This window comes from Portunus trituberculatus, chromosome 30 (genome assembly GCF_017591435.1).
Source record: "Portunus trituberculatus isolate SZX2019 chromosome 30, ASM1759143v1, whole genome shotgun sequence".
NCBI lineage: Eukaryota > Metazoa > Arthropoda > Malacostraca > Decapoda > Portunidae > Portunus > Portunus trituberculatus.
The window spans coordinates 2,436,959-2,445,346 of record NC_059284.1 but is presented as its reverse complement, the minus strand read 5'-3'; the positions used below and the strand labels follow the sequence as shown (position 1 = coordinate 2,445,346).

Below are 8,388 nucleotides of genomic sequence, written 5' to 3'. Positions count from 1 at the left end.
TACTACCTAGACTGGAGAGGACAATACCTCCTTTAAAATAAACTGTACTATATAGCAAAAGAAACATGATTTTAACTTACGTGTTATAGTTTATCTGAACGCCATCCAGAGGGTTTAGATAAGGCGTCAGCAACCACTCTTTGCAAGGATAACCACTGTCTCCTAGAAGGTTGCAAGTATCCTGTACTTGGCATCGAATACGACTTACACGTTGATGCTGTGGTATCGTGTTCTATTTACATATAAATGTTCATCGACACTGGGAGCCACAATTCTAATTTGTGTGCCATCTATGGTACCCTCAACACCGGGAAACCTATAGTCTTCCATGAACTCTTCTTGTTTCACTTGCATTGGCAAGTCAATGGGAATTTTACAAATTGAGTTACAATATCTGGTTCTGACAGTGCATCAATTGTCTGAGCAATGACACGGCTGATTGTTGCTTGCGAGGTCCCAAAGACGTCACTGCTGCACTGTTGCATTTTACCCATGGCCAAATATCTTACGGTAATTGCCACCTTCGTCTCAGGATTCAGTGGTCGATTCCGTTCTGTTCGGGATTGAAGTTTGTCCCTCACTAAATCAGCCACTGTTATTATACCAGCACGGTTCATCCTGAAGCGTTTGATGAGTTCGTCGTCATTGTACTCGTTGAATACGTCCCGTCGCTGTCGATACACTCGCTGTCGTCTTTGTAGTTGTTGTTGTTGCTCCGCCATCTTCTCTACTAATAGGAATTTGTTAAGAGCTTAATAGTCCTCCACAACACTTTTACCTTAACAGTACTTTTAAGGCCCTAACAAGTTTTATGTATCCACTGTTAGTGCTTAACAGCTAAATGTTAGCCTTAACAGGAATTTGTTACCCTTAACAACTATTTGTTAGTGCTAACAAGTTTTGTGTATACGGGCCCTGGAGATGATCTTTCCCAGACTTCGGAAATGGGAGAACTACTGCCACTGCCCAAGAAGATGGAAAATCGCCGGTATGCCAAATCATATTATAAAGATTTAATAAAAAGGCTAAAGCACTGTCAGACATGTGGCGTAAGAAGGCATAAGGAATATCATCTGGACCCGGAGAAGACCCGTGACACTGGGACGAAGTGGTCCGCAACTCGGAGACAGAGAAGGGGACATTATAAGACTCCCCTCCAGTCGGAAGAAAAGTTGACCCTGAGAGATTCCATACTCTAGCAGTAACGTACACCTGGCGCTGCAGGATCCTACCAAGAAACACTGGCAAAGTATTCTGCAAAAAGGTTGGCGACAGTCTTAGGATCTGCCACCGTTTGCCCAGCAGGCAACAATACTGTCGGGAAAGGCGCAGAATACTTTGGCAATTCGGCTGACTTTATTGAATACATCCGTAAGAGGGATGCTAAGTTAATCGAAGAGACATAGGCTTTCCAAGAGGCTCTTTGTGCCTCCCTCAAAAAGCGGCGGGCCCAAGCAAGGTTGCGTCAAAAAACGTCGAGACACTGCCGGTCCCCACGATGTCGGCGGAGACGAGGAAAGCCTCCCGTTTCTCTCTCACAGCGTTGGTGCATGCTACGTTCCACCAAGGAACGGGACGCTAGGGATTGTCTGAAGTGCTGTGGAACGTAAAAAATCAGTAAAATAATGAACAGCCTCAGAACAAGTATGAAAATCAGCCAACGGGCGGATAAAAGAACTAAGTTTGGTGAATCGTGTCCAATCTGCTTTTTTTTCTAAAACTCAGCGTGGGGGAAAGAACTGTGGTTGAGAGTCCACAGATTCCATTAAAATCGGAAAGTGGTCACTACCATATAAATCAGGTAGGACCCTCCAATTAAAATTAAGGAAAGAATTAGATGTACAAAGGAAAGATCAAGAGCTGTAAAAGTCTCTGTTGGACTGTGGAAATGTGTAACATCCCCAGAATTTAAAACCTCCAATCCCTCATCTTCAATATAAGAAGCATTTAAAACCCCACGAGGATTGCAAGCACCTTCATCCCACAAAGGGTGGCGGCCGCTAAAATCCCTGAGCAAGAGAAAAGGCAGAGTTAGGTCGCGCACTAGATCATCAAGATCTCCCCTGGAGACAGGAACCCGAGGAGGGAGATTGAGACTACAAAAAGTGTGGGACCGAACCAGAAAGACTTTGACAGCAACCGCCTGAAGGGATGAGCTAAGTTGCAAAGGGAAAACAGGTATATCCTGACGGACTAGGATTTGTGTGCCACCGTGGTGGCCCTGGTCGGGGAAAGGGGAGCTAAAAAAAAAGGCACGGTAGCGAGGAGGACTAGAATAAGTATTATCACCGAGCATTGTCTCCTGTAGAGCGACACAGGCTGGAGAGAACTCCGATAATGAAGCTCGGAGTTCCCCCCGCGAGTCACGAAGGCCTCTACAGTTCCAATGTAGAAGTTTGAAGATGATTATTTAGGTGCAGTGGACGGGCGAGTAAGAATGAAGGGTCTGCCCATGACTCGCCTGACTAGGAATAATTAACCGACGAGAAGACACCGGGAATTGAAATGTGTTGGGTCGATGGATAGCAGCTTTTCGCCCTACCGGTGAGTGATGTGAATCATCACCATTCCTACGAGGATTTGGATTTGGATTTTAATTTTAGGCGCCGCAACAGCGAAAGGTCATATGGCGCCGCGACGATATTTTACTTAGAACGATATAGTTTATAGAAACTAAAAGCAATTAAAGACAATACAATCAAAAGTAACTAAAACTACTGAAACTACAATAAAACAATATAAAACATTAAAATACATCTAATAAAATGAAATAAAATTCACAAATAGGGGAGAAGGCCAGCTAAAAACATCATGGCCCCACATGATGCGAATGTTTGTCCACGACAGAGCTGAGACCCCCCTCTCCCAAAGCATCCCAGCCTGGACACCCAACCATCCATCACAGGATGACCCCTATTGGGCGATCCCTCCAGCGGGGGTAGCTTCGCTGGTCCAATGGCAGCCTACGTAGGAACCATTTCGTCTGGCCCCTCACTGGCGACCTTACTAGCATGAGTAGCCCTCTCTCCCTTGGAAGGGCGGAGCAGGCCTAGCCTAGCTCGCCAGGTTACAGGGGCATGCAAGCCTCCCCACTACGACAAGGCGGTTCCCATCAGGGGGGGGGATTGGTTGGAATGGGAAGATTGGATTTGGATTTTAATGTCTTGGCGCCGGAACAGCAACGGTCATATGGCGCCGCTACGATATTTTAATTAAGACAATGTAGTTTATAAAAACTAAAATCAATTAAAAACAATAAAATTAAAGGTAACTAAAAAATAAAAACAAACTACAATAAAATTAAATAATACATATAATAAAATAAAAGAAAATTCACATCTTTGGAAGAAGGCCAGCTTCTCCCAAAAACCTAAGAACGTCATGGCCTTGGGCCAGGCACTCTGGTCCAAGGACCTTTGAGATATAGTAGACACCGCTATCTCTACCGCGACACCGGTAGAGGTAGCCGTCAAACTAAGTCAGTCAAACTAGGGCACTCGACAAGCAGGTGCCGAACCGTAAGTGGTACCAGTAAGGTTGAGGAGCCCTGGTCAAGAGGTACTTTTGTGTAAGGTACGTGTGACCTATACGCATTCGCACCAATTAAGTCTGTGCACGGCGATCCCGGACATGGGTGTATGTCCACTGAGGGATAGTGGAAGTAGTGATCTCTCCCATTTTCGAGGTGGCGACCCCCGTTAGCCATCTCCTCTGCCAAATTGCAGCAACCGCCACACGAATAAAATGAAATACATCTCGAAACGGAACAGGGGCAGGAGATGGAGCGTGACTTGGAAGGGGAAGAGGCATGAGCCGTTGGATGAGTCTCGATAGGCCTGGACATTTTGGGAAATAAAGGTGCGCTCGTTTTCGAAGTCTGGTCCATGGGCCGCTTGGTTAAGGTGGAGGGCAGGGTAACAGGGAGGGGAACATTAACTTGGGGCTGCCAGGGGTGGCCCCAAAACGCTGCGTATGGAGTTCCATTGTGTGTCAGTGTTCGTCTGCGATGTCTTCATTATCACCGAGAAAAAGATCGGCGTCAGCGTCGGAGATGGAGACAGGCTCAGAGAATGCAATATTGCCTCAGCAATAAGGTACAGGTCAAAGTGTCAGTGACGAGCACCAGTGAGGGTATAGTGACGTGGGCATGACGTCAGTCCTCGAACTGCGCATGCACAGACGGGAAAAAACCCGGACAGGAGGGGTTTCGCCACTGATATAAGTTCCTCATGGCTAAATATAGTTTAAGACCAAAAAACTTTCAAAACTCGTTATACCACAAAACTGACGACTATTGATTATTGTCGCTGTCTGTCCAGGCTGGAATACGGTAGCTCGCAAAAACCCCATAACTTACTCAGAAACAGAAAAGCTCTCTCAAGGGCTTGTTTACATCCAGGGAAAGAGAGAGAGAGAGAGAGAGAGAGAGAGAGAGAGAGAGAGAGAGAGAGAGAGAGAGAGAGAGAGATATTAACAGATTTTCCTTCTTTCTTATTTAAGGAATCCAACAAATAATTGAGGGAGTTTTCGCGTCTGAAGTGGATGCCATGGCGATGGAATACGATATTGCCTTGAGGGATATAACCAGTATCCTAAGGATCTCACACACCAGTCTACCTGAGTGCCATGTGTTCCTGTTTTGCTCCAACAATCACACGATTACTTTCTTTGAAAAGGTATGAGCGTCTCTTCTTATTTGATTTTATTGAAGTTGATAATCAAACACATGTCCTCATGAGTACATTTGTAGAGATTTTCGAGGAGGTTGATTGTATTAGTACTTTAGTAGGATGGTATCGGGAAACGCCGACCTACTAGTAAAAAAACTACATGAAAATTTGTACCTGAGAGTTTACACTGTGCCACAACAAATTACACAAAATGACCTATCTATGGCATACATATAAATCCTCAACTAAGAAAATAACTGTCCGGCGATGGTTCACAGTCACTCTCGTTTCCACTTTCATTTTCAGTCTCCACTCGATAGCTTCTTGATTAGTACTAATGTGCTGAGACCAGTCTTTTTCAATAAGATCAGCCCTAGCAGTGCAAGCAATGTTTTTTTTCTCTCTTCTATTTCTAGTAATTTCTTTTAAGGCAAGTAGGGTGTCTATTACTTTCAGTGCCTCCACTAGCACGTAACTTTTTTTCCCGAGAGATCGTCTATTGTATCTGTGTGCGCCTGAATTACGTCGGTAGGATTCGTTAGTTTAAAACATATAATATACCCTGGGCCATTTAAAAATTGAGAAGTCTGAAGTTAAGCGTTCTGTGATTTTCTTTCTTATTCTATAATTCGTGATGAGCTAGTCGTTCAATAAATGATCAGATGAAATGTAAGGAATAAATCTTAAGTATTATGGGCGCATCACAAAAATGGTCAGGTAGCCTAGAGGGTGCTACAAGAGTTGATAAAAATCATGTAAAAACAAGAAAAACAATCAAGTTGAAGGTCTGTTCTTCAGTTTGAGCTATGAAAAGTATTTCCTTTAAAAGGGGAGAAATTTACTATCTGAAAATAAAATGACATATTGCATCATTGGATAAAAATTTTTGGGAGAAATAAAATCCCTGAAACGCTCATTAGAACTGGGTGGAAGCTCAGAGCAATAAATTTTCGGATAAGACGAATGAAGGTGCAAGTGTGATTGAACAAATATTATGTATTATTCCAGATGGAAAATTATAGTATTACCAATAAAAAACACAGAAATGCTCAAAAGATGCCACATAATGACAGTTATCGAAAAATACTGGTAAGATATTGCATCTTACATAACTCACTCACTAATTTTCACCAATAAGTAAATTTTTATATCTATTCAATAAATAATAAATATCTGTTTGCAGCTTCTTGCTCTCTTAATTAAAATCGGTTGACGAGGCATAACATTTCAATATTTTTTTTATATATTTCAAGCAGGCATTGTTAAAAGTAACCTATATTATCTTGAAATGTTAGAAAATAGTTTGAACAGTGTATCTGATGTGAAGCGAATAATAACACACACAACGTGATGATTTATTTGTTCTCCTGTCGTTGAAAAGACTTCATGAAAAAAAAATTCTTTGTACGCAGGTTCGTCAACTCTATCTTGGTTCATCGAGATTGAAGTGGATTGTAACATCAGTGATTGATATCTCCACCAGTCTTCAAGAAGTGTTAACCGAAGGAACACAGGTAAAAACGTCGTCTCTTTCTTCCTACGTTTGTCCTTCTCCTTGTTTAGTAAATGATCATATTCGTGTTTAGTATTTGTTTATTTTACTATTCATATATATGCATTTCATTCTGTCTGTATGTATGACTGTGTGACTAACAATTCACACACACACACACACACACACACACACACACACACACACGCACACACACACACACACACACACACACACACACACACACATATATATATATATATATATATATATATATATATATATATATATATATATATATATATATATATATATATATATATATATATATATATATATATATATATATATATATATATATATATATATATATATATATATATATATATATATATATATATATATATATATATATATATATATATATATATATATATATATATATATATATATATATATATATATATATATATATATATATATATATATATATATATATATATATATATATATATATATATATATATATATATATATATATATATATATATATATATATATATATATATATATATATATATATATATATATATATATATATATATATATATATATATATATATATATATATATATATATATATATATATATATATATATATATATATATATATATATATATATATATATATATATATATATATATATATATATATATATATATATATATATATATATATATATATATATATATATATATATATATATATATATATATATATATATATATATATATATATATATATATATATATATATATATATATATATATATATATATATATATAGATAGATAGATAGATAGATAGATAGATAGATAGATAGATAGATAGATAGATAGATAGATAGATAGATAGATAGATAGATAGATAGATATAGATAGATAGATAGATAGATAGATAGATAGATAGATAGATAGATATATAGATAGATAGATAGATAAAGAGGTGGCAAACAATGATATCCTCCTGTATCCCTGAATAAACGAAGCATGATAAGAAATAAACGAAAGTACCGATAGGTAGCAAAATTCATTGTTATTTACACTTACAAGGTCAATATTCAGTGATCACTCCATATATATATATATATATATATATGGCGTCATATATATATATATATATATATATATATATATATATATATATATATATATATATATATATATATATATATATATATATATATATATATATATATAGAGATAGAGAAGAGAGAGAGAGAGAGAGAGAGAGAGAGAGAGAGAGAGAGAGAGAGAGAGAGAGAGAGAGAGAGAGAGAGAGAGAGAGAGAGAGAGAGAGAGAGAGAGAGAGAGAGAGAGAGAGAGAGAGAGAGAGAGAGAGAAAGTGGGACTGGTTATCCGAATTTTGTGTGTGTGTGTGTGTGTGTGACTATTTCAATATATATATTTTTATTACAGGTTGTGTTAGTCCTTCCAGTTTCATTTGACAGCTTCCAAGTGCTTGTCCCAAACATTCATCACGGCAGCGAAGTGAGGTAATATTACACACATTCAGTTTCCTTTCTGATCGTTCTATTGCTGGTGTAGCAGACGGTCACAGTTCTACTATATCTAATAAGTCATGTTCCACACGTTTCTGTCCTATTACCCAGTCTCTTCCTATTATTCATCAATCATTTCCTATCCACTTCTACTCTTATCCACTTATCACTTTTACACGTCTTTTCAGAGACGACCAATACTTCAGAGAATAAACATATCGCACAGGAGAGCCACAGTATACCTATATTAGGATTTAAATTTCATTATGGGGACAGAGCAAACATATTATTGAGGGGGGTCTCAGCTCTGTCGTGGACAAACTTTCGTATCATGTGGGACGACTGGTCCGCATGGGGACGAGGTACCCCGTCCACGGCAGCCAGCGCTCCCTCCCATTGTGTAACTTTATACATATGGTTAAACACAAAAAACTGTCAGGTTCTCGTGAGGTGGCTGACCTGGCCCGCGAGACATCATCTTCAGGTCTGAGTGGGAAGGAGGATTCTCCTCCACAAGACCCTCCCGCAGCAGTCTCCTGTTCTGGGAGTTCTTCTGAGGGGCGTATTTCTGCTGCATATGACTCCCTTGTGATGGTAAATGTTAACCCATCATTTTCTTATCACGCCTTGCACTCACTTCTCAAGGTGTATGGCACGATTGTTCG

At 38.9% G+C, this 8,388-nt stretch overlaps 1 long non-coding RNA gene across 1 annotated transcript; it reads left to right on the top strand.

Moving 5' to 3' along the window:
• Window positions 1-4,544: 4,544 nt before the first annotated feature.
• LOC123510881 lies at window positions 4,545-8,085 on the top strand. Its single transcript, XR_006676635.1, has 3 exons — window positions 4,545-4,676; window positions 6,083-6,184; window positions 7,641-8,085. It is a non-coding gene; the product is annotated as an uncharacterized LOC123510881 (long non-coding RNA).
• The last annotated feature ends 303 nt before the right edge of the window (window positions 8,086-8,388 follow it).